Source organism: Myodes glareolus, chromosome 8 (genome assembly GCF_982192425.1).
Source record: "Myodes glareolus chromosome 8, mMyoGla1.1, whole genome shotgun sequence".
NCBI lineage: Eukaryota > Metazoa > Chordata > Mammalia > Rodentia > Cricetidae > Myodes > Myodes glareolus.
This window is the reverse complement of record NC_142033.1, coordinates 41521609-41546303: the sequence shown is the minus strand read 5'-3', so window position 1 is coordinate 41546303 and position 24695 is coordinate 41521609. Positions and strand designations below refer to the sequence as shown.

Below are 24695 nucleotides of genomic sequence, written 5' to 3'. Positions count from 1 at the left end.
GCTGCATGACCAGCTTTCCTTGTTCTGAGACTTTTTGTTTCTTGGGGTAAACAATTTCTCTGGCACTCCAGTTCTCTGTGGCCATTGGAAAATATTCAGCCTCTCTGCGTGAGCCTGTCCCCCAATAAACAACAACAACAACAACAACACACACACACACACACACACACACACACCCCTTCTATGTACCATTATAAGTTGAAAACACAGCAACCTAAAAATGTGTTTATCTGAGGGCTGGAGCGATGGCTCAGAGGTTAGGAGCACTGGCTGCTCTTCCAGAGGTCACGATTTCAATTCCCAGCAACCACATGGTGGCTCACAACCATCTAGAATGTGATTTGGTGTCCTCTTCTGCCTGCAGACACACATTACAGAACACTGTACATAATAAATAAATACTTATATTAAATGAACTTATGTTTACTTATTTGATGAGTATGTTGTATGTTTGTTATATGGAGGTCAGAGTGGCAACTTGTGGAATTGGTTCTCTCTCTTTCACCATTCTTCAGGGATTGGACTTAGGTTACCTTTACCTGCTGAATCATCCTGCCTGCTCTGAGAAATATTTAATATATCTAAGCTATGGAACATCTTAGTTGACAAGACAGAACACTGTAGAATGTCTGGTTTTGTGCCGCTTAGTGTCATAGAACGGTTTCCTACCACATACCACCAGCCCCAAATTAAAATTTTACATCCTCTTCAAATTAAGAGCTGTAAATTGAGCCTTTAATCCCAGCACTCAGGAAAAAGAGGCAGGCAGATCTCTGTGAGTTTGAAGCCAGTCTGGTCTACAGAGCAAGTTCTAGGACAGCCAGGACTGTTTCACAGAAAAACCAGGTCTCGAAGGAAAAATAAAAATTATAAATTGAGCTCTTGTAAATTGGGGACTGTTCAAACCCTGATCAAATGTGCCAAGATCATGAGAGATCAAAGGAGCTATCATAGATGGAAGGAGACTAAGGACATATGACTAAGTGCAGTGTGGGATTCTGGAGCAGAAAAGAGAACATTAGGAGGAAAGGTGGCTACGTTCTGGTCAAGTGCAGTTGTTTGGAGAATTCTGAAAGTTCTCCCTTATGCGTATGTGTTGAAGATATGGTCACCAGCTGGTGGCACTATTTTGAGAAAACTTTAAGAGGGAGGCCTCGCTGGAAGAAGTCAGTCACCTGGGATGTGTCCTTGGAGACTCTTTCTCCTCCCAGACTCCTCTCTGTGCCCCTTCTCATCTTGTTGGCCGTCATGAGGTAAGTAGCCACTTCCACACAGTCCCCATGCCCTGATGTCTTATCTCAGACCCTGAGTGAGGAGCCAGTGTCTAGAACTGAACTTGTGAAAGAAGGCTGGGGAGATGGCACAGATGTTAAGAGCACTGGCTGGTTGCTCTCCCAGGGACCTGGGCTTGCTCCTTAGCATCCACACGGTGGCTCACAACTGTCTATAGTCTCATAGGATCTGATATCCCCTGCTGGTATACAGATATACATGCAGACAAAACACCCATACACATAGAATACATTTTTTTTTAAAGGAACTTTTGGCAGAGACAGATAGATCTCTGAGTTTGAGGCCAGCGTGGTCTACAGAGTGAGTTCAAGGACAGGCAAATACATAAATAAATAAATAAATAAATAAATAAATAAATAAATAAATAAATGGAACTTGTGAAAGAAAGAGTGAGGCAAAATAAACCTTCAGTTCCAACTTTTCCTCTTCGGCTTCTGCCACGGTGTTGCCGTGTCTAGAGCAACAGTGTTGGGTAGTTATTACTGCCTAATAGTACTACCCAATTATTACCCATTAACAAGCCGGTTCTGAGGGCTGTGCTCATGCAAGCTGGAAGTTTGTAACTTCGCTGTCTGTGGGAAATTATCTCAAAAAGTAAAGGCTGTGGATGTTGCTACAGAGAGCTTCCTTAGTATGAACAAAACCCCTGTACTGTATAAAGTATGTGTAGTGGTATGTCAGAACTTGATCCAAGAATGGAGTCATGTAAGAGATTTCTGAGTGATTGTGAGAAAACGCCAAGAAACCAAAACAAGAGTCTTGTGACTTCGGTTTCTTCCAAAACACAGAATTGCTCTTGCATCATGCTTCTGTACCCCTCCCAGCATATCAGCTATGAATGAGTTTACTTCAGATTATTCTTTACAATTGCCTATTGTTACTTGTTTCTATACCTCTATGGAAAAACATGTTTTTGCCATGTGTGGCTTTCAGCTACATGTGGCTTGCCCTTATGATTGTACGTTTTACTCATGTGACTCCTCTTAACCCTATGAGTATAAATTATCTGTTGCTATGAATGAAGTTGACTATGCATGAGATTTTAGTCCACCTCCCAGGTACCACTGCCTCTACATTGGTAAACAGTGGTATGCACTTGTGATCCCAGCACTCAGGAGAGGGAGGTAGGAGGATCAGAAGTTCAAGGATATCCTCAGTTCTGAACTGAGTTTGAGGCAACTGCTCATATTGAGCAATATGAGACCATCTCAAAGGAAAAGGGGGGCAGATGAAGAGGGGAGATCCAGATGAAAATCTGGATACCAAGGAAAGAGCAGGTCCTGGAGGAATGATGCCCCTCCCTCAGAAGGGTTGGCATAAAGTCTGAGTGGTTGTGGGGGGCACACTTACTGACTTGGTGGTGGAGGGCTGATCCAGTTCAAGAGCAGACTACAGCTGTACCCTCAATGCCAACTCAAAGGCTCTTCCATTGAGTCCAGAATCAAGTGATGTTTATTGACTGTGTTTGTGTGTGAGTCATTACTACGATATGATTCAATCGTTAGTTCTAGCTGTGTGGCCTTAGGACAATTACTTACTCTGTCTGAACTTTAATGTCCTCTGAAAATGGAGATAATTATTCCAAGTGTCGAGGAAGAGATTACTATGTATTTGATAAAAATCTGTCTCCATTATGGTAACATAACTAGATAATGTTTGCCTCTTCTAAGTAGAGTTGCCACATAAATGACTGGAGCTCAAGTTGCTATTCATCTGTGCTTGACGTCTTGAAGAAAGAATAGAACCGTTGACATTCAGGTACCCTACCGAAACAAACTTTGATTGGTGATTAAGTCTTGTTGTTCTTGTTTTGCACAGATTCTTACACTGTAGCGTCCTGGAAGATATCATCTAGCCCAAGCTGACCTCAAACCCACCTTGGTTGGTCTGCCTGTCTTAGTCTTCCAAGTGCTGGATTGTCCAGGCTGGCTTTGAACTCACTCTGCATCTCAGGCATGTCTGAACTTGTGTTCCTTCCGTCCCGGCCTCCCATGTACCTTGGATTACATGCCTTTGACACTAGACCTGGCTCTTCCCTTTTTTCATGCATTCCTTTCTTCTTTTTTCCTGGGAAAAAATCTCTAAATTAGCCCATGTTGGCCTCTAACTTGCAATCCTACCTCAGCCTCCCAAGTGCTGGCATTGCAAGTGTGTACCGACACCCCCAGCATTAGGTTTTTCTCCTCTTTACCGAGCTGAACTCTTATTGAGTCACACAGGTGGTTACAACCCAACAGAAAAGTCCCACCACCCAGCTTGTCAGGAAAGATGAGTTGAGTTGAGAACCTATGAGGCTTGCCTTACTTAGCTTCTCTTAGTCTTTGGCCAAGAATAAAGGACATGGTTTGTTTTACATAGAACTCTACTTAGAAGAGGCAAACATTATCTAGTTATGTTACCATAAGAAATAGAGACAGATTTTTATCAAATACATAGTAATCTCTTCCTCGACACTTGGAATAATTATCTCCATTTTCAGAGGAAATTAAAGTTCAGACAGAGTAAGTAATTGTCCTAAGGCCACACAGCTAGAACTAATGACTAATCTTTTCCGAGTTAGGATCCACAAAGAAAAAATTATGTATTCCTAATTTCCTCTCATTGGATAGAACTGTAGGAAAATGATAACCGAGGAAAAATTTTGCTGGCATGGTTTCTTTCTTCACCCCCTTAACTAGTCCGAAGACAGGAAACTAGGAGAAGCAGTGTAACGACGGGTTGTGATTAGAAAATGGAAAAATTGAACCCCAGCTAATAAAAACCTACTACAAGATTGAGTCTTGTAGGGTTGTAGGAACTTGGATTAAGCTATCATGGCTCAGATTCCAAACCTGAACTTCTCTGATTCAATAATTTTTTTTTAAATTCAGTTCAACAAATACGTTGCATGAATCTGTGGTTTTTTTAATATTGTAAACCAGACTATTGATTTATTATAATAAGAATATAAAGCAGGGGAAGTAGAAAAAGACAAGATCTCCTGAGTAAATTTGGAGAATGGGGACCTTGGGAGAGGGTTGAAGGGGATGAGAGAGGCAGGGAGGGGAGCAGAGAAAAATGTAGCGCTCAACAAAAATCAATAAAAAAAAATATAAAGCAGTTTGCTTATTTACCACCTACTTGAGACACTCTTCTTTTGCAGGAAAATCTTCAAGGGAAGCCTAATCATAGACTATTTTCTGATTAATGGCAAGCTGGAGCAAGATGACCAAACTAGGGTGAGCAAATTATGCCCCTACAGCTGGCACACCAATGTCTTAGTCAAAATGAGAGGAAACCATATAATCAGGCTCTCCCAAGATGCCTTCAGTTCCTAAGTATCATATGGGACCACACAAAACTGAAGGTAACAATCTTTCTAATGAGGATAGAGTTTCTAAGAAATGCTTTGTTTTTCTTTTTTATTCTTTCTCTCTCTCTTTGAGACAAAGTCTCTGATAGCTGGCTTATCTCAAATTTGACCTGTAGCCAAGGTTACAAGGCTAGCCTTGAACCATTGCTCTTCCCGCCTCCACCTCTCAAGTGCTGGAATTATACATGGTGAACTGGTTCTTCTCTGTGATATTATCTTTCCTGGGAGTTGAAATTCTAGCTTTTTGCTACCTCCTCACTGATCCCAATTGAGGGGAAAGAGAGGCTTACCAAATTGACAGACTTTGGAAAAGCAATCTAGGCCTACAGGTCTCAACTCTTCTTTCTCTTGAGTGAATCTACTATCAGGGGTACACGATTCCTCCAGTGTCCAGAGGTCACCAGAGCCAACTTCTTCATCACCTAGACTGCTGGTGACTGGTTCTGCCCAGAGAGTTCCCTGAGAGCCTACCTTTTTTTTTTTTTGTTTGTTTGTTTGTTTTTGTTTTTGTTTTGTTTTTCGAGATAGGGTTTCTCTGTAGCTTTGGAGCCTGTCCTGCTGGAACTAGCTTTGTAGACCAGGCTGACCTCGAACTCAAAGAGATCCGCCTGCCTCTGCCTCCCGAGTGCTGGGATGAAGGTGTGCACCACCACCGCTCTTATATCGGCTGGAGTCACATTTCCTAGCCCCAGCTCTGGGAATTGTGTCTGCCTACAGTGGGAGTTTGTACCCAGTGCCGGCTGCTCAACTGCTTGGCTGTACAGTAGGGTCTTTTTTATTCAAAGAGTCACGCCTTTGTACACTGAGCCTACCCGGGGGAGCACTTTCTCCGACCCTGTGTGGATAGTCCAGCCTCCACATTGGACACCATATGTACTGAGTCTTTCTCTGTCCTGCCAGCTCCCAAATAATGACATGGAGACTTCTTATTAATTATAGAAGTTCAGCTTATAGCTTAGGCTTGTGCTTAACTAGCTCTTATAACTTAAATTTATCCATTTGTATTGATCTACATTCTACCATGTGCATTATTGCTCTTATATCTTGCACCTCCTGTGTCTCCTGCCCACCCAGATTCCTCCTCTTCTTCCTTTCTCTCTTCACCCGGAAGTCCTGCCTACACCTCCTGCCTACCTATTGACCATTTATTTGTATTTTTTTACACCAAGTCACAGCAATATATCTTCCCACAGTTTACAAATAATCTCACAACAATACAGTTTCCTTCCTGGTTAAAGGATACACACATCATTATTATTCTTGGTGGTGGTGGTGGTGGTGGTGCACATATTAAGCCCCCGTCAAGATTTGAAAATTCATAGTGATGTGAAACAGCTGATATAATCATAGCATGTTTCCAATCTGGGCTATGGCTTACCAGAGAGTCTTCACAAAAATACAGAGCTTATCCCAGAAATAAGGACACTGTCCTTGGAACTGCCTAGTTGTGGTTTTTTTCTTTTAAGAATCTTTACCAATTCCATTTCTCTCCTTTCAAGTTTAGTGTTTGCTGCAGGCTTGTCTATGTCAAGAAACTGGATAAAACAAAGGTCTGCTTCTCAAGAGTGCCTCTTCCAGCTCCATTTCTGCAAGAGTGGCTGGCTCATCATCATTGTCATGTTTCTGGGGACTGACCCCACGGTCTCATGCATCCTAGGCGAGTGCTCTACCTCTAACCTGCATTTCCAGCCTTCTTCATTGCTTTCGATATTGTGAGACAGGGCCCATGAAGAAGCCTAGGCTGCTTTGGGGTTAAGATCCTTCTGTCTCAGCCTTCCCAATAGCTGGGGTTTCAGGCCTATGTTGACAGGCTGGCCTAAGTAGCAGGGTTTGGAAGCATGGACTGTCAAATGCATAGATAAATGTTTCCTCCTATAGAATAAATATGATCTGAATATATCCTGAGACACTTGTCGTTAATTTGACTACTTACTTGTAGTCAAGTAAGTTTGGAGGTATTTAGTATTACAACACTCTCTTAAAACTCATTATCACATGTGTATCCTAGAGGCTCTGTGAACTTAACAGGAAAAGCACAGAGCTAAAAAGAGCCCTTCAGATTAACACACAAATACTATTTACTCTGTTTTTTCATAACTTTTTTTTAGAGAAAGCCTAATTTTTTTCCCTTTTTTTTTTTTTTTTTTTGGTGGTTTTTCGAGACAAGGTTTCTCTGTGGCTTTGGAGCCTGTCCCAGAACTAGCTCTTGTAGACCAGGCTGGTCTCAAACTCACAGAAATCTGCCTGGCTCTGCCTCCGAGTGCTGGGATTAAAGGTGTGCACTACCACTGCCTGGTGAAAGAAAGCCTATGTTTTAATCACCCCTTATTTTGTTTGTTTGTTTATTTATTTATTTATTTATTTATTTATTTAGCTTTTCGAAACAGGGTTTCTCTGTGGCTTTGGTGCCTGTCCTGGAACTAGCTCTTGTAGACCAGGCTGGCCTTGAACTCACAGAGCTCCACCTGCCTCTGCCTCCTGAGTGCTGGGATTAAAGGCGTGTGCCACCACTGCCCGGTAATTACCCCTTATTCTAATTTCCTTATTACCCTCTGTGTATTTTCTCACAGCTTTGAGGAAAGCTAGCATAGTGGTGAGCGCTATGTTTCTGAGAGAAGAGACAGACTAAGTCTCACTCATGCCAGTTCTCCTTATTGCTAACAGTTATCTTCTCTGGCTATGTGGGCAAGTCTATGCTTGTGACTGCCACACTCAGGGGGTTGAGACAGAGGACCATGAATTCCAGGCATACTTGAGTTAATTATTGAGAATCTATCTTAAAATTAAGACAAACACAGGGGGCTGGAGAGATGGCTCATTGGCTGAAGAGGGCTTAGTGCTTTCCAAAGGACTCAAATTTGGTTCCCAGAATCATGTTGGATGACTCACAACCCTGTAACTTCAGTTCTTGGAGTCCAACACCAGCTTCTGACCTCTGAGAGTACTTGCATGCATTCTGACATATACAAATACAAACAAAGGGTGCATGTTGTTAATTCCAGCATTCGGGAGGCAGAAGCAGATGGATCTCTGTAAATTTGAGGCCAGCCTGGTCTACAAAGTGAGTTCCAGGACAGATAGGGCTACACAGAGAGACCTTATCTCGAAAAACAAAACAAGCTGGGCAGTGGTGGCACACGCCTTTAATCCCAGCACTTGGGAGACAGAGACAGGCAGATCTCTGTGAGTTTTAGGCCAGGCTGGTCTACAGAGCAAGTGCCAGGACAGGCTCCAAAGTTACACAGAGAAACCCTGTCTCAAAAGACAAAATAAAAACAGCCCCGAAAGGAAATAAATAAAAAAATAAACAAGAAAACAAAGTCTCACTAGTAGTACTCAGCTCTTCACTCAGGGGTGTGTGTGGTGGGCATGTGTACATGCAGGACCGAAACTGCCCTTGATCACTCACTCTGTTTAACTGAGCTTTTGAATCCAGAACTCAGCTGGGCTAGTCTGATGTGGGAGTCCCCTCTGCATGCTATGAATATGCTTTATTACCATTGGTTAATAAGAAGCTGCTTTGGCCTATGGCAGGGCAGAATATAGATAGCTAGGCGGGAAAACTAAACTGAATGCAAGAAGAATGAAGGAGAAAGCAGGCAGATGTCACGTAGCTGATGAAGAAGGACTCCAGAACCCTACCAGTAAACCATGAACCTCAAGGTCAAAATATAAAATAACAGAAATGGGCTAAGATGTAAGAGCTAACTAGGAATATACCTGAGCAGTTGGCCAGGCAGTGCTGTAATTAATATGATTTCTGTATGTTTATTTGGGTCCAGGTACAGTCTATGATTATACTGTCTGGCCTGCGAGTACTGGACCACAGGGACGCCACATCCACCCAACTTTTATATAGGTTTTGGGAACCTGAACTCCATTCTTTATGATGGCACAGCAACCACTTTGTCTGTTCAGCCATCTTCTGCCTGTTTACTGAATTTTCAAAGTGAATTTCATAGGTTAGGATATAAAGTAATGGGTTTCATCATGGTCTTTCCTGATTTGCATATGTGCTGGTATGCATGTTTGTTGCTAGAAGCTGACACGGGGCACTTTCATTCCACTCCACTGTCTGTGTTAAGGCAGGATCTCTCTCTTGAACCTAGAGCTCGCTGATGTGGCTATTTGCAGGAGAGATCATTTCTCCACCTTCCAAGTGATCAGATTATAGGGAGGCTGTCACATCTGCCATTTATCTATGTCCTAGGGCTCTGAAATCTGGTCCTCACACTTCCATGGCAAACACTTTACCCATTGAGCCATGTATGTTCCCAACCCCTGACAACTTTAAGTGATTCTACCTACCTTTTATAGATAATTGTAGAAAATTAGATTTTCTTCATGACTGAGCCCACTCATATCTATAATTTATTGAGCTTCTAACGTGTTCATTATTTAATCAGAGAGCAGATACCATGAGTGGCAACTGAAAGATAAGGAGAGTTTGGAATACTGAAGCAATTCTCCGAGGCCACAAAACTACCATTGTCTGGATGTGGTAAAGAAGTCTGGCACGAAACCACTAGAACTTATTTACTTTAGATAACAGCAGTGGCATCTACTATTGCTTCCATAGGACTTGCTTAGTCTTCATAGTGCTGAGGCTTCACACGCTAAGCAAGCGCAGGGTGCTGTAACTGACCTACAACCCCAGTCCTTTTGAGACCTGAAACAAGACACAGGATTTCAGTGTATGTTCTACTTCCTTTTAATAACATTCTAGCAACAACTCAAAGTGTAATTGGGAATGAAAACAATCGATAAGCTATCGTGTAAGAAAAAAACCCAGACAGATTTCCTTTTGATCTGCCATCGGCTGTCACAGGTATGGTTTCTCACTTAGCACATTTGCTTATGTTGTACAAGTATCTGAGTTGGGCACTGGGGAATACAAGGCTGGGTGGAAACAACCTATCTTCCAGGAACTGATAACCCAGTAAGGGAGAACACACATACAGAAGTAACTGGAATCAACCAGAATGCTGTAAATTGGAATCAAAGGCAGAGGAGTATAAAGGTCCTACATATTACTTTTTGTCGGCATGAAATTCTCCTTAGGTTCTCAAGGCAAATATAAACAAGCAGGTTTAGAATTTACCCATTACATACGTTCAAAGTGGCTCTAGAGAGAGTAATAGAATTGTGGTGCCTTGGCAATTCTATTCACAAAAATCAATGTCATTTTTCAAAACATTTACCAATTTCAACCATTTCCTTAAAGGTTAGTCTCGACTAAAATTTGAGGACTTACCTCATCAATAAAGGTACTAGCTAGTAGGCATTTTGCCTACTTCTTCACATTTACTTGGTATTTTAAATAATATTACTTTCACATAATTAATTATAACCAATTATACTAGAGTCAATTGAAGACTGCAGAGGGTGGATCCTGAGTAGAACCCATCAGGAATTCAAAAGTCTTACATTTCTTCTTTGAAACTACAGGACACATGAGCTTGAAAGAGAATGTGATAAACAATCCATTTATTCCAATGCTGTCTTCCCCCTTTGAAAGATGTGTTGTACTTTTCCTATTGGCTTAGAATGGGAACCAATAAGGAACCAGGAGCCTTGTAGCTATTCATAAAGCAAGCCTGGCATTGTGAAAGCTGGTAAAGATTGCTTTGTTCTTTGCGTCTGACTTTCAGAATTTTATGGGGTTGACATTTTTCTTTTGAATAGTAAGCAAAAAAATAATTCAGCTTGGGTGGTGTTTGCCTTGAAATATATTCTCTAATGTTAACTCCTTTTTTATTGTTTAGACTTAAGATGTGAAAATCTTTAACAGATGTTCAAAAGAAAATCAAGAACTTAAATATAAGTTTATTATCATGTCGAACATACTCCAGGTGAACAAAATTAATATAAATTTGCTAGATTTGTTTGAAGTGTATAATTATTAAGGTTCTTTCATTTCAAAAGTGGTATAATTAGTTATAAGTCTCCTAATAGCTGCCTAGAAGCAGAGTTAATGTTAGGTTCTCAGCAATAGCTATGTATGCTTGGGATTCTGGATTATTACAATTTTTGTTTATGATAGTATTTAGAAAAAGCCTGGTAGGTGTTTGAGTAGTAATTTTTCTAAACACTGAAACTCAAGATCTCTAAAAAGACAAAAAGAAAATAAAAATAATTTTTCCTTTAAAATCTTTTCTGTGTGGGAGATTTTTCAGAAAATTTACCATCCTAAATCTCTGCTGAAATGTTCTAGTTTCTAGAAAAAAACCCACTAGACTTTTTTTCTTTGAGTGTGAGAGCGTTCAAACCAGACTTAAAAGGGATTTTTTAAAACTTGTATTCTGTCCAAATTTACATTCAGTTTAAGTAATTGCCGTAACAGCATTGACAGATAATCTGTATCTTTGATGTACATGAATACTTTATCATGAGGTTAGTTTACTGCTGCGGGGATAGGGGGGTGGGGCCGTGAACAAATACAAAGTAATTGCAAAGAGAGAGGAAACTCCTGAAGAAAACAGAAAAAGCGAACCGGTCAGTACCATCATTAATCAGAAGGCTAGTGTAAGACACTTTTGTACTCTGAAAGCACTGACCGTTGCATGGTCAGGACAGAACAAATTAAACAGGGAAGAACAGGAGAGTCCAGCAAGAAAAACATGGAGCGGGTTTAGGGGACGGGCTAATAATCCAGGATCCTAAGAGGGAAGGGAACACTGTTGCTTTTTCTTGGCACCTGAAAACTCCAGCTCCACGGGGGCAAAGGCCGCAGCTCTTTTGGGCTCGGGCCAGCGTGTGCCGACCGCACGTTGGCGGCGCGGGCCGGGTGCCGGCAGCCTCCGTCCGGGTCGCTGCGGCCGCGGGGTCCTTTGTTTCCCGCGGGGCGCCGCCGCCTGTCTGCCCCGAGCGAGCGGGGGCCCCCGTGGGGGACAGCGCGGGCCCCATCGCCTCGCCCCTCCGACCTCGCAGCTGCAGCCCGGCCCGCCCCAGCTCCCAGTTCCTCCCTCGCTGCCCGGGCCAAAAAAACGACCTTGTTTTGCTTTTCGGGAGAGAGGTGAGGGCTTGACCCGGCCGCGGCTCCCCGGGGCGTTTACTCGGGCTCCGCGTCACTGCGAAGGGACCCGCGCCTGCCTTCCCCGGTGCCCGAGGGGACGAAGGAAGCGCAGCAAGCTTCCGGGAGAGAGAGCCCTCGGGGCCGCGGGTCCCGGGCTGCGCTGCCCGCCAGGCCCGGGACTCACTTCTCTAAAGGGAGCCGGCGAGGTGCCAGCACCGGTGGGCTGGGGTCTGCGGGACGGCGCTCCGCCGTGGGCTGACACACCCAGGACGGGCCCCGCAGGGATTGGGGCGGTGTGGCCGAGGTCACGGCCCTGAGCCGGGGCGGGGGCGGAGGGCGGCGATCCACCTGGCTACGTGGCAGCCATTGCGGCGGCCGCGAGACCCCTCCCCACGCGGCCGCCCACCCGCCCTCTCGCGGCGGGCTCCTGCGCGCGGCGGGCTCCGGCGAGGCTGCTCTTCCCGGGTCGGACGGAGAGCGGCAGTGTGTCCCCGCTCCGCACGCTTGCGGCTGCGTCTTTTTCCCCCCCGCGGCCACAGCTGCTCGCCAGCCCCGCGCCGCGCCGGAGAGAGCGCAGTGGCGGCGGCGGGAAAGGGTTGCGGACCCGCGGCGCTCGCTCACTCGACGACGCGGCCCGGGCCTCGACGTCCCCGCTCCCGCGGCAGGTAAAGACGGAGGGTCGGGGAAGACAGGCGACAGGACCCGGGGAGAAGAGGGCCGGAGGGGAGAAAGAGGAGGAAGGAGGAGGTGGGGGAGATCCCGGGAGCGCGGAGCCCTCAGTGGAGGGCCTGAGGCCGGCGGCGAGCGACGCGGAGACCCGGGCAGGCGCGGGCCGAGCTCCGGGCGGAAGGGGAGTGAGGCGTCGCGGGAGGCGGGCCCTGGCGCGCGGCCCGAGGCCGAGAGAAGGCGGGCGCCGCGGCCGCTTCCCGGGCCTCCAGCGCCTGGCGGGCCTCCAGGCCGCGACACACCCCTCCCGCCCCCGGGACTCTCCCGGTGCCTTCTCGCCCCGACTTGACCCCGCGCCCCCGCGAGCGCTCCGCCGGTTCCCAGGCCGAGCCTTCTGGGAACTTGGGCCGCCTGCCCGGGCACGTAGTGCTAGTAGAGGTGTTTATTTACTCACTCCCGGAGCACACACGCACGCTCGCTCGCTAGCCGCCCGCGGGCTCGCCTCCCTCCGGGAGTGTGCGCCTGCCACCCGGGCCCCTTCCCAGCCCGAACTTTCTCTCCCGCCCTCCGAGACCCAGTGCGAGCTCCCTGGACATCGGGCTTCGAGAGAATGAGTCATACCGAGGGCAGAGTTTATCCCTTTGGCGCTTTTGGTTACGACTCTTTGATTCCCCCCGCAGAAAAAGAGAGCGGAGGAATTTATTATTATTTTAAGTCGGAGCCACATCTGAGCTAGGGCCCGCAGGCTTTAGGGAATCCTTCCGCAACTGTCTTAAGGAGTAGCAGCTGAAATTTGCTGCACCGACAGGTTTGTACACATTCCTGCCATGCAGTGGTTGTAATGTCTCCATAGCACAGTTCTGACGCGGGAGGGATTGGCTGCTTTTTCTACTCCAGGCCGCCGAGCCAATCAGGGAGCGCGGCTTGCCTGGAGACTGGTTAACTCTGAAAAGGTGGGGATTGGTTGAGCTCTGAGAAGAAAATCCCTGCGATAACCTGGCCTTTTAGAAAACAATGACTTGATTTGCCGCTGCCTCCCCCGTTCCCACTTATTTGTTTATTTTAATACGTTATCCTTTGGTAACAGTATTCGCTCTTTCAGTCCTTTAAGGAAATCGCTTCCACTGTTGTCTTTCAAATTAGCTCTCGACTGCAACTCGTTTGAACTCCAATGGCTCAGTTTTCACAGAGATAATTTTTAGAAATATAAACATGCGTTTTGTGCATTGGTAAGTGCGGTTCGGTTTTCGTTCAGCGGATTTTTGTTGTTGTTATTGTTAATGGTCAGAATTGAAGTCAGTTTTCAGTTACTATGCCAACGTATTATTTAAATGTTCTGCGAGGATGGGGCGGGGGGGGGGGGGGAGAACTACAGTGGTGGAGGTGGTGTGAAGAAGTAAAAGAAATGGCTGTTGCTCCTCTGCAGAGAGATGGCGATTTAGTTAACAAGTGAAGACAAAACAAAAAAACAACAAAAACGAATAAATACCCCAACCTGGAAAGGCTTAAGAGACCTGCCTCTTCTGCAGATCAGCCTGTACTCAGCGGGTCTGTGCACCTGTTGACTTTAGTCGCTGTGAAGCGGAGACAGTGGCAGTACTGAACTTCGTAGAAAAACGGGCTTAAGTTATGGTAAAGGCATGTATCTTGTATACAGTTTGAGGGTAACTACTATCACTGTAGATGTGGTTTTTTTAAAAAAAATTCTTTTAAAACCTTCATCATTAATCCTGATATACAAAGGAAGCTTAATTTTATTTTTTGAGATAGGGTCAACCTTTGCTGGCCTGGAACGTCCTTTATAGTTCAGGTTGGCCTCATCCGGAAGATTGCCTGCCTTTGCTGGGCGCTTAACTGTATGGGCCATAGGCCCAGGGGGCAGTTTACTAGTCAGCTTTCAACCTTTCATATGCAAAATAATGTAAGTTTGGGGAAGAGCCACCTGTCAGGTCAAGTAGTGAATAGCGACATACATCTCTTAAATTCTGTTGAAAATGGTTTATGTAGGAGTTGAGATCAAAGTTCTTTTGATACTCCCTGTGCTAGGCAGAGTAATGAATTATTTATTCCCTTTACTGTCTTCACCTTCATGGCAATCAAATCACACATACTGATGCCAGGTACTGTTTTAAGTAATTTTTTATGCATAGTATTCACATTTAGTTCACCTTACTATGAAATTTGCATGCGGTGTTTTCAGTTTTGTTTTACAGTCAAGAAGAGACTGGGAACTATTCAAACTGCTCAAAGTCACCCAAGCAAGGTATACATGAGGGTTCAGGGAAACCTAGGTTTTTATGATTCTAACCTTTCTCTTAACACATTTCCATGGGCCTTTGAAACTAGAACTTAGGATTGCTTTTTATCTGAGATAGAGTCTGAGCTCTCTTATGTATACGATGCTGGCCCAAACTCATAGAAATCTACCTGCCTCTACCTCCCAAGCTAGGATTAAAAGCGAATCCTACCATGTCTGGCTTAAATCTTTGATACCCAGAAAATAACTACATTTTCAAAAATCCATTCAACCTATCAATTATAAAATATGCTTACCATTTGTATGTGCCAGTATAATAAATTATTCCAGGTGAGCTGACGTGTCATTGATTGTAGGGTCCACTACCAGTATGTATGTAATGTACAAATGTGTCTTAGGTGGATGAACTAAGATGCATTGGATTCTCACCTAGACGTTTTCCTTCTGTCACTTTAGTTTCCTGGTGTATAAGGATTTTTAAAATGGTTAAGGACTTTGGTTATTGGATTTACTTGTATCTGCCTACCTGTCCTCAGAAGGTCTTCTGCCTAGGGTAGGTTTTGAGGCGGTTAGAAGGAAGGCCTTTCAGAGCTGGGAGCAGTTTCCTTCTTAGCTCAGAGCTCATTGCCTTCCAGCAATTATTAATACACCTAGATTACAGTTAATCGATTCTATCTGAACACACAGAACTTAACAAATTAAAAGAATACCTCATTGATGAGTCAGCTGGATTTTTATGACTACTAATCAATGGAATAACTAGTCAGAAATTCCATATTGTTGCTCCTACTGAAACTGGTTAGTGCATGCCAGGTTCACTAAAAAACCTGATGGTCAGCAGTTCATTGTTTATTTTTTATTTTTTTGACACAGTGTCATGTAGTCCAGACTGAGCTTGAATTTAGTATGTGGCTAAGAATGATTGGGTCTTGCTGGTAAAAGCTGCATTGTCTTAAATGTATACCTGCCACAGTCCCAATAGATGATGAAAGAACTGCAGGAGAACTCCAGAAATAATTCTGTTGCAGAACTTAAATGTAATTCAAATAGGGTTTCTAAACCCAGAAACAAGCAGAGAGTGGTGGTTTTCACCTGTAATCTCAGGACTTGGGAAACTGAGCCAGGAAGACTGCCATAAATAAGTTCAGGATTAGCCTGGGCTACATAATGAGTTTCAGGCAAGTCTGAGCTAGAAATCCTACCTCAAAAAGCCAAAAAGTATGTGTGTGGGGTGGGTGAGGGGGTGCTGGAAAGATAGCTCAACAGTTAAGAGCACTGGGTCCTCTTCCAGAGGTCTTGGGTTTTATTCCCAGCACCCAGATGGCTAGCATCCTCCTTTCTCCTCCATGGGCACCAAATATACATGTGTGCAGACATACATACAGGCAAAATATCCATAGACACTTAAAAAAGAAAAGAAAGGAAGAATAAGTGGGCAGAAGGAGAAAGGCAACATACTCTGATTATCAGGTTTTTATTTTTTTTTTGGCAGTGTCTCTTCACATAGTCTGACTGCCCTGGAACTCAGCTGTCCATCCAGGTGGCCTCAAGCTCACAAAAATTTCTCCTGCCTCTGCTTCCTAAGTGCTGGGGTTAAAGGTGTGCACCATCATGCCTGGTCCTCAATCCAGCTTTTTTTTTTTAAAAGTATTTATTTATTTATTTATTGTGTATACAATATTCTGTCTGTGTGTATGCCTGCAGGCCAGAAGAGGGCACCAGACCTCATTACAGATGGTTGTGAGCCACCATGTGGTTGCCGGGAATTGAACTCAGGACCTTTGGTAGAGCAGGCAATGCTCTTAACCACTGAGCCATCTCTCCAGCCCCCCCTCAATCCAGTCTTGAGTAGGACATTTAATAAATGCTTCCTGTTAATTAAATTTAAGAATTATTTGGGAGAGTGACATGAATAGGACTTAAGTTTTTGCTGTTGTTTTTGCTTTTCTAGATGGGCATGGTGTCTCAGTCCTATAATCCTAGTACTGGGGAAGCTGAGGCAGGGGAATCACTGCAAGTTCAAGACCAGTCTGGTTTGCATAGTGATTTCAACTCTAGCTAGGGCTCTTTTGTGAGATCCTGTCTCAAAAAAAACCCACAATAGCAAAAGAACCTCCGCTTACTGTCGTCTTTCCCCGTACGTTCTCCTGACACAGCTCTGAGATGTCATGTTACTTACTGTAAAGGCATCTTCAGTCCTTCCCATACTACTGTATTGAGTAACATTCTCAATAATCAAAAGCTAGGATTGCTGAAAGGCTGGTATTGAATTTTAGTATTTTTGGCTTAATACCATTTCCAACATCCTAGACCAGTGGTTCTGAACCTTCTTAATGCTGTGATCCTTGAATACAGTTACTTAAATTTTTTTTTAAGATTCATTTATTTACTTTATGTGTATGAGTGCTTTACCCGCAAGTACACTTTTATGCCAGAAGAGGACATCAAGTCCTTCTATAGATGGTTGTGAGCCACCATGTGGTTGCTGGGAACTGAACTCAAGACCTCTGAAAGAGCAGCCAGCACTCTTAACCACTGAGCCACCTCTCCAGCCCTTCATACAGTTACTTATGTTATAGTGACCCCCCCAACCATAAAATTTCGTTTTGATTTTATAACTGATTTTGTTACTGTTACCAATTTTAGTGAAAATGTCTAAGATGCAGGGTATCTGATGTGCGACCCACAGGTTGAGGACAACTCCCCTGGAAGAATGTGGGTATTAAATAACTTTTAGTATGAACGACAGAAACTTGATTTTTTTGTTTGTTTTTTGTTTTTTTTCCAGATAGTTTCTTTGTGTAGCAGTCCTGACTGTCCTGGAACTCACTTTGTAGACCAGGCTGTCAGAGATCTATCTGCCTCTACCTTCTGAGTGCTGGGATTAAAAGCAAGCTCTACCACTGCTAGACCAGTATTTTCTGCTGTTACCATGTACTTGCTGATAATTGTGTAAATCGTTAGCTCAAAAGCTCTTTTCCAGCACCTGAACATCTGTCTTAATGACATGCCCGTTGGATGTTCTTTGACATGATTCATACTCTACATATCCCGAAGCTGTAATCAACAGCTGTCCTATCCTCAAACCAAAAAAGTACACAGGACTGTCTCTTTTCTGCCTCATCTCTCTGGGAAGATTAAACTAGGTAGTGCATATGTGTCTACTCTGCTTGGCAGAAATATAAGCTGTTCTTTGTATCCCTTTTCATTTTGCTTGTGATTGACCAATGGACCTCATTGGATATTTCTCAGATAATCTCTTGGGTATATTTCTTTATCCTTAATGTTGCCATGTGTTCCATAGTTAACATCATCACAGCCTGTTTGCTTGAATAACTTCTTCACTAGTCATCCGTTGGTTTGTGTGCTTTCCCTGTAGCCAGAGTCATTGTTCTAATACATTTGAGCTGAGCAGGTAACTTGGGTATGGAATTTGTTTGTTTGTTTGTTTGTTTTTGTTTTTTGAGACAAGTCTCTCTCTGTGTAGCCCTGGTTGTCCTGGCGCTTGCTCTCTAGACCAGGCTGGCCTGAACTCAGGAGATCTGCTTGTCTCTGCCTTCTGAGTGCTGGGAATAAAGATGTACACCACTACTGTCGTGATGGTTGTGGGATTTAAAAAAAAAATTTTTTTCCTCTTCATTGCTTCATAAGCTAGATTTGGCTTTCAGGATCCTTGTGATTGGACTCGAGACTAATTTGATCCTCCTGTGCCTTCCCCTTTCCCTTCAGCAAGCGAGTCTTACGTAGTTCCCTTGCATTTTTCCTTTACCATGCTGAGTTCTTTCAGCCTAAGCATTATTAGAGGCCTTTTTCTGTCCTGATTGCCTCCTTATTTCCTTGGTTACCACCACTTTTGTTTGCTAAGTCATACTTGTCTGCCATGTCTCAGTGTGGGCGGTAGTCTACCAAAGAGCTCTTTGACACAAGCCTGGGGAACACAGGCCCCGTGTTTCCTTGGCACTCTGTGTTCTCATAATCACACTGTGATTGCTTGCTTGTTTGTCATTTCACCATGTGCTAGGTTAAGGTATAACAAAATGCCTGAAAAATATGATCTGAGTTGCACTGAAATATTATAGGAAAAGCAATTAAATAGTAATTTGGGAGCTTACTTAGTAGAAAAAGAACAGAGAGAGACATTGGTTCTGATAGATGAAAATTTTCTAATCTGGAATGTAAAATAGTCTCTGACATCTAATTTCCATCTATTTGGTTTTCTTGTTATTAGTTAGGACATTTTGGAGTTCAGGTTCTGGAAGTGTCCTGTAGGGGCGGGTGTTATTGGCTCATGTGACAATATACTAGAAATTGTTTGATGAAGGAGTCTATGAGGGTGGGAACTTGACCATGGCTGGAACTTTCCTGTACTTAAAATACATACGGACTTCATTTCTCCTTCTGCTAAGGGTGGGACCTGGTTCCTAACAGCTCAGGCTTATTTACTTAGTGTCTCGTGCTAGTGGCTCTCTGTGTTATTTGATGACATTTCTATAGCCTATGTTCTCTTAGTAGGAAGCTGACCCCCAGTGAAGGAAGGGATGGGGAAGATAGAAAGCTTGTCCAATGCCATTCTTAGTTACTTGTCTGTATGAACTGGTTTTTGTAGGAAAGATGTTCTATATTATGGACCTGAGTATTCCAGGTGCTGAGATGGTAAGTCTGCTGTTTGAAAGAACTAGCAGCATTTTTGGCTTATACTGGTATACAGGATATTTATTGAGTTTTTGTTTGCTAAATAATACACATCTGTTTTCATAGTAGTAGTCTAAAGTAGACACAGAGGTGTCAAGATAAAGGCATGCCTAGGATGTACTGATTGAGTTGAAATCAGGCTTTGGGAGAGTGGATGACTTTTCTGGAAGAAAGTTAATTGAGCTAGGAAGTATCATTTTGGTGGGGTGGTGTAGTGGGATCTCTGGGTTGAGCACGTATGAGGCAGAGATACTTGGTACTTCCTGACAGAAGCAAGTGCGCAGGTACAGATGGAATAGAGAACGTGTGAACTAGGGGAAGAAGGTGCCCCTATTATTGTGAGGGAGCAGGTCATAAGAGTCCCTGAATGCATTACCAGCTTGATGGAACTTGATGTTGAAAAGCAGAGAATCATGAAAATTTTACGTTGAAGTAGCCATAGAATATTCACAAGGCAGTTAGCTATAGAAATTGGGAGAGAATTCCTTAATAGGATCAGTTATAGCTGTTGAAGCCGTGAGCTTGGATGAGCCTAGACAAAGTGAGTAGAGCCAAAGGCTGGCGATGCGACACAGCCGAGGAATAGTGGCATGAAACGGGCAGAAGAAAAGACGTCTGTGCATGAGGCCGAGTACCACTAAAGAACACCAGTGGCGTAATCCCCGTTGTGCACCGGGGGTGTATTCTAAGACCCTAAATGGAAGCCTGAAACTGCGTAGAGCACCAAACTGTTTATGTATTTTGTTTATCTTTTTCTTCACTCCAGATTTATTAAAAGGTTCCCATGTAGAAAGCACTCTACTAATGTTTTGTTGTGTATAAAATATGCTTTGTTTTCATCTCAAAGTCTAAATAGGGAATGAATAATGGGTGAATAAGAAGAAAGGGGCCAGCCAGGAAGATGGTTTAGGGGGAAAGGACTCGCTGTCAAGGCTGATGACTTGAGTTTAATACCCAGATATTTACATGATGGAAAAAGAGAAGAGATTGCTTTAAGTTGTCTTCTGACCCCACCCACATGCACAGCATGGAATACACATGTCCACATACATACACATGAAATAAATAAATAGAAACAAATCTTGAAAGACAGGAGAAAGCAAGAAGTTGGAGATGTGATGTGAAGGCGACAGTAGGGATAGAGGTGAAGGAAATAAGAATACATCCATGAGAGAGGATAAGGTTAAGTGATAGCTTCAAAGAGGATCACAGTCAATGAAAATAAGGAATCACAGGGTGGTGATACACGCCTTTAATCCTAGCACTCTGGAGGCAGAGGCCAGCCTGGTCTACAGGGCTATTTCCAGGATAGCCATAGCTACACAAAGAAACTCTGTCTTAAACTCCCCCCCGCCCCCCCGCAAAGAAAGGAATCAAGGATTATTTTTGCTAAATATATGGCTTGAGCCATTGGGGAGTGGAAGTACTTCATGAGATTGAGAATATTATTGAAGGCAGAGGTGTAAACTATGCATTGTGAAACATAAACTCTGGGATAGTTTTAGATATGTAGTACATTGGGAATATAACTGGAGGTGAGGCATTATGACATGCATGTGGAATCCCTTCCAGCACTTGGGAGGTGGAGGCAGAAGGATCCTCTTTGCTACATAGCAAGTTTTAGGCCAGCCTGAAGTACATAAAACATCAGAGAGGGAAAAAGAGAGAGAACAAGAGTGCGTATCTGAGTTGTGGGTTCAATACTCAGTACTACTGAAAATAAAAACAAAATCCCAAGTTGAAATATAAGTATAGACATAGTAGAAATAATACATGCTGTACAAGAGAAAAGGACTTGGATTGGAGGTCTGCCGCTGTGGTAGAATACCTCCGAGCATGCTTTTTCCTGTATATAGAAAACTTATACTGTGAATTAGGCACAGCAAGGGATGAACAACAGCAGTGAATAATTAAATAGGAAATGGTAGAACAATTCTAACAATATACTGGAATAAAAGGTATATGAAGCCAACCTGGTCTACAGAGTGAGTTCCAGGATGGCCAGGATTACACAGAGAAACCCTGTCTTGAAAAACAAACAGCAGCAACAACAAAAAGGCTATATGAATGTGGTGTTTTAAATTATACTGTTGGGGCTGGAGCGATGGCTCAGTGGTTAAGAACACTGGCTGCACTTCCAGAGAACCTAGGTTCAATTCCCAGCACCCACATATCCACTCACAACCATCTGTGACTCCAGTTCCAGGAGATCCAGTGCCCTTTTGGGGCCTCTGTGGGTATCAGACATTCATGTGGTACACAGACATACATAAAGGCAAAGCACTCATACACATAAAAAAGTGATTGAAGGATCACAGTGCCTTAGGGGTGAGATGAGGTGAGGTGGCGGAGCAGTAGCTACTGCTTCCTTCCACTCAGTGGTGAAGAGCTGTTCTTTAATACTTTTTTTTTTTTTTGAGACAGGGTCTTGCTATGCAGCCCTGGATTGTTTGACACTATTTTTTATCATTTTGACTTCAAACTTGCAGTGATCCTCCTGCCTCTGTCTCTGAGTGCCAGGATTAGAGATGTACAATGTCATTTCTGGCTTCCAGAGGACCGTTGTGAGTAGGGAGGAAGGGTTTATCATGTTTGGCTCATGGTTTCCAAGATTTAGCTGGCCCAGTTGCTCTGGCCTGTGATAAGGCCTGGCATCATGGCGGCTGTAGAATGGGGCAGAGTGTAGTTCCCTTCATGTCAGCCAGCAGGCAGAGAGAGATGGAGGGGGCTAGAGGGGCCTAGGGACAAGATGCCTCCAGTGACTTACCTGCTTCCTTTGGCCAGGCACTGCCTCCTAAAGTTTCTGTCACCTCCCAAAAATAGGACCAGCAGGGGACCAACCCTTCCACATGTGAACCCACGGGTATAGTTTCTATTCAAAACCCTGATACTCCTACTTTTTTTTTTTTTTTTGAGTTTTGTGGTAATGGAGATCAAATTTAGGTCTTGTACATGCTAGGTAAACACTACCACTAAGCCACTTGAAATTATATTATGGTGAATAGTACCTAAAATGTAATGTATCATTCTGTCGTTTTAACACCTCTCCTCCCTTTTCATGCATGGAGATTTGAGATAGTCTCATCATGTAACCCAGTCTCGCCTCAGATTTGCTATGAAGCTCAGGCTGGTTTCAGACATTGACACTGCCTTAGCCTCCTGTGTTCTGGGATTATAGGCGTGAGAACCACCACACTTGGCTATACAAGCTCAATGTCTATCAACCTTTCACCTAACAATGGTTTTTAGTATCAATTAGTGATTTTTTTTTAAGGTTTTTTGTTTTGTTTTGTTTTTTCTTGTTAAATAAGAAATGGGCTTAAAAAGTAAAGATAGGCTGGAGTAGTGGCCAGTGCTCAGGGCACTTGGCACTCTTGCAGAAGACCTGGGCTTTGTTTGCAGCACCCACACAGCTCACAACCATCTGTAATTCCAGCTTTAGGGGATCTGATGCCCTCTTCTAGTTTCTGTGGGCACCAGGTATGCATATGATGGACAGACATATACATAGGAAAAACACTCATGCACATAAAATAGAAATTAAAGGCAAATTAATATTTTAAAGTAAAAACTGTCATAAATTTAAAATAATTTGTTTGATTTGCTCTTGTTTTGTTTTTAGTATCTTGACTACTGTAACGACAGTAGTCATGGATAGGCATGGGGGGTAGGCTGGACTGGATAGCTAGAGCGAGGGTAGATGAGGAGCCAGAGAAGGGAAGGAACCTCGGGCAGTCAAGACCGTTACTTGGACCAAGGAATATTTCAGCTCAAACTCTAACAAGCCAAGTAAATCATTGACTGCTTTTTGCTCTTATTACTGCTAATCTGTGAGAGTGTTCTACTAGAATAAATGCTTAGTTCTTGCTTCAGCATTTTCAAACTGTAGTAGTTGCTTCTAGTGGAGTCAAATGAGTCTTCTATAGCTTTCTTTTAACAATGTCACGTATTTCTAAATGTTAGTCTACTTTGGATTTTGTTTTGTGGTGAGGGGATAGTTTTTGGGACAGGTTTTGTCTGTGTAACAGTTCTGGCTGTGGCAGGGGGTGGGTATTGGAACTCTCTCTGTAGACCAGGCTGGCTTCAAACTCAAGAGATCCACCTGCCTCTGCCTCCCGAGTGCTGGGATTAGAGGCATATACCAGCAGGCGAGCGGTGGTGAGGTATGCCTTTAATTTCAACACTCGAAAGGCAGAGGCAGGTGGATCTCTGTGAGTTCAAGACCAGCCTAGTTTACAAAGCGAGTTCCAGGACAGGCTCCAAAGCTATAGAGAAAACCCTGTCTTGAAAAACAAAAGCAAACAAACAAATAAGCAAAAAACCCAACCAAACCAAACAGCAACAAAAAATGCACTACCACTACCCTGTTATTATTTTGGATTTTTATTCCACTTAAAATTATAATTTGAATGCTGGTCATGGCGATGCACACATGCCTTTAATCCCAGCACTTGGGAGACAGAGGCAGATAGATCTCTGAGTCCCAGGCCCACCTAGAATAATAAGATTTGGGGCTACATAGTGAGACCTCCATGCCCCTCCATAAACGAGATTATAATTTGGTATGAATGCCTTATAAAGTGTATCTAACGTTGCATTTATTATGTTTTCCAGTAAGAAGACAGCTTTAGAGTTGCAGATGTCAACTGTGGCCTTCCTGAGCACATTGGTATTGTCGGTGCCTGCCAGACAGTAAGTACTACTAAAATCATAGGTGATGCATATTTTACACGTAAGTTTTCAAGCTTTCATGTACGTATTTGAGTGATTAAAAGAAAAAATCAAGACAAAGTAGGTATGAGAAATTTTGTTACTAGAAAATGTGTAAGGGGCGTTGGTGTTGTGAAATAGTGTTGACTTCAACAACTGCATTATGGCTCCAGTTTTTCCATTTAATGAGTGTTTTAGTATCTCTTTCCCTAAAATTTCACTTTTTGATGTTTCATATTTTATATATTATTAGCTATCTACATATATCTATCATATGTCTGTTTTATGTATGGAACCATGTTGTGAGTTTTAGATCATGATCCATGTTCTCAGAACACACTTATCAGGGAGATCAGCATCTCCAAATGAAACTGAAAGTCACCTTTTGCATGGATACCCTGGTCAGTCACTTTCTCCAGATTCTGTCCAAGTGGCACAGGGCACATAGTGCCACATACGATGTGATACAGTCCTTTTCCAGTGTTGAGCACAGTGGATTCCTCCAGCCTCTCTGGGCTCTGCAGGACAGTGACGGAGAAGACGGATCATGTATAAAACACGTCTGAAAATACTGCAGAGAATACAAGTTGGTGAACTAGCAATGGAAAGCCCTAAAACAAACAGATGAATATTGCAGGAAGTAGGAAAGAACTGCAGAAAATGTTGGAGGATTGTAGAGAGGTTTACCTTCTGTCTGTTTTTAGAAAAGA

At 43.5% G+C, this 24695-nt stretch overlaps 1 protein-coding gene across 12 annotated transcripts in view; it reads left to right on the top strand.

The window, feature by feature from the left end:
* The first annotated feature begins 11445 nt into the window (after window positions 1–11445).
* N4bp2 (NEDD4 binding protein 2) overlaps window positions 11446–24695 on the top strand; it is a 78538-nt gene continuing 65288 nt past the window's right edge. For 6 of the 12 annotated variants that reach the window (XM_085691847.2, XM_085691846.2, XM_085691843.2 and 3 more), the window contains exons 1-2: window positions 12202–12325; window positions 23890–23967. The gene's annotated coding sequence lies outside the window, so the exon portion shown is untranslated. Of the gene's footprint in view, window positions 11661–12201; window positions 12326–13113; window positions 13135–13237; window positions 13556–14340; window positions 14590–23889; window positions 23968–24695 lie in introns of those variants that run through there. The other 6 variants (XM_085691851.2, XM_085691844.2, XM_048415262.3 and 3 more) reach the window with 5 other exon arrangements.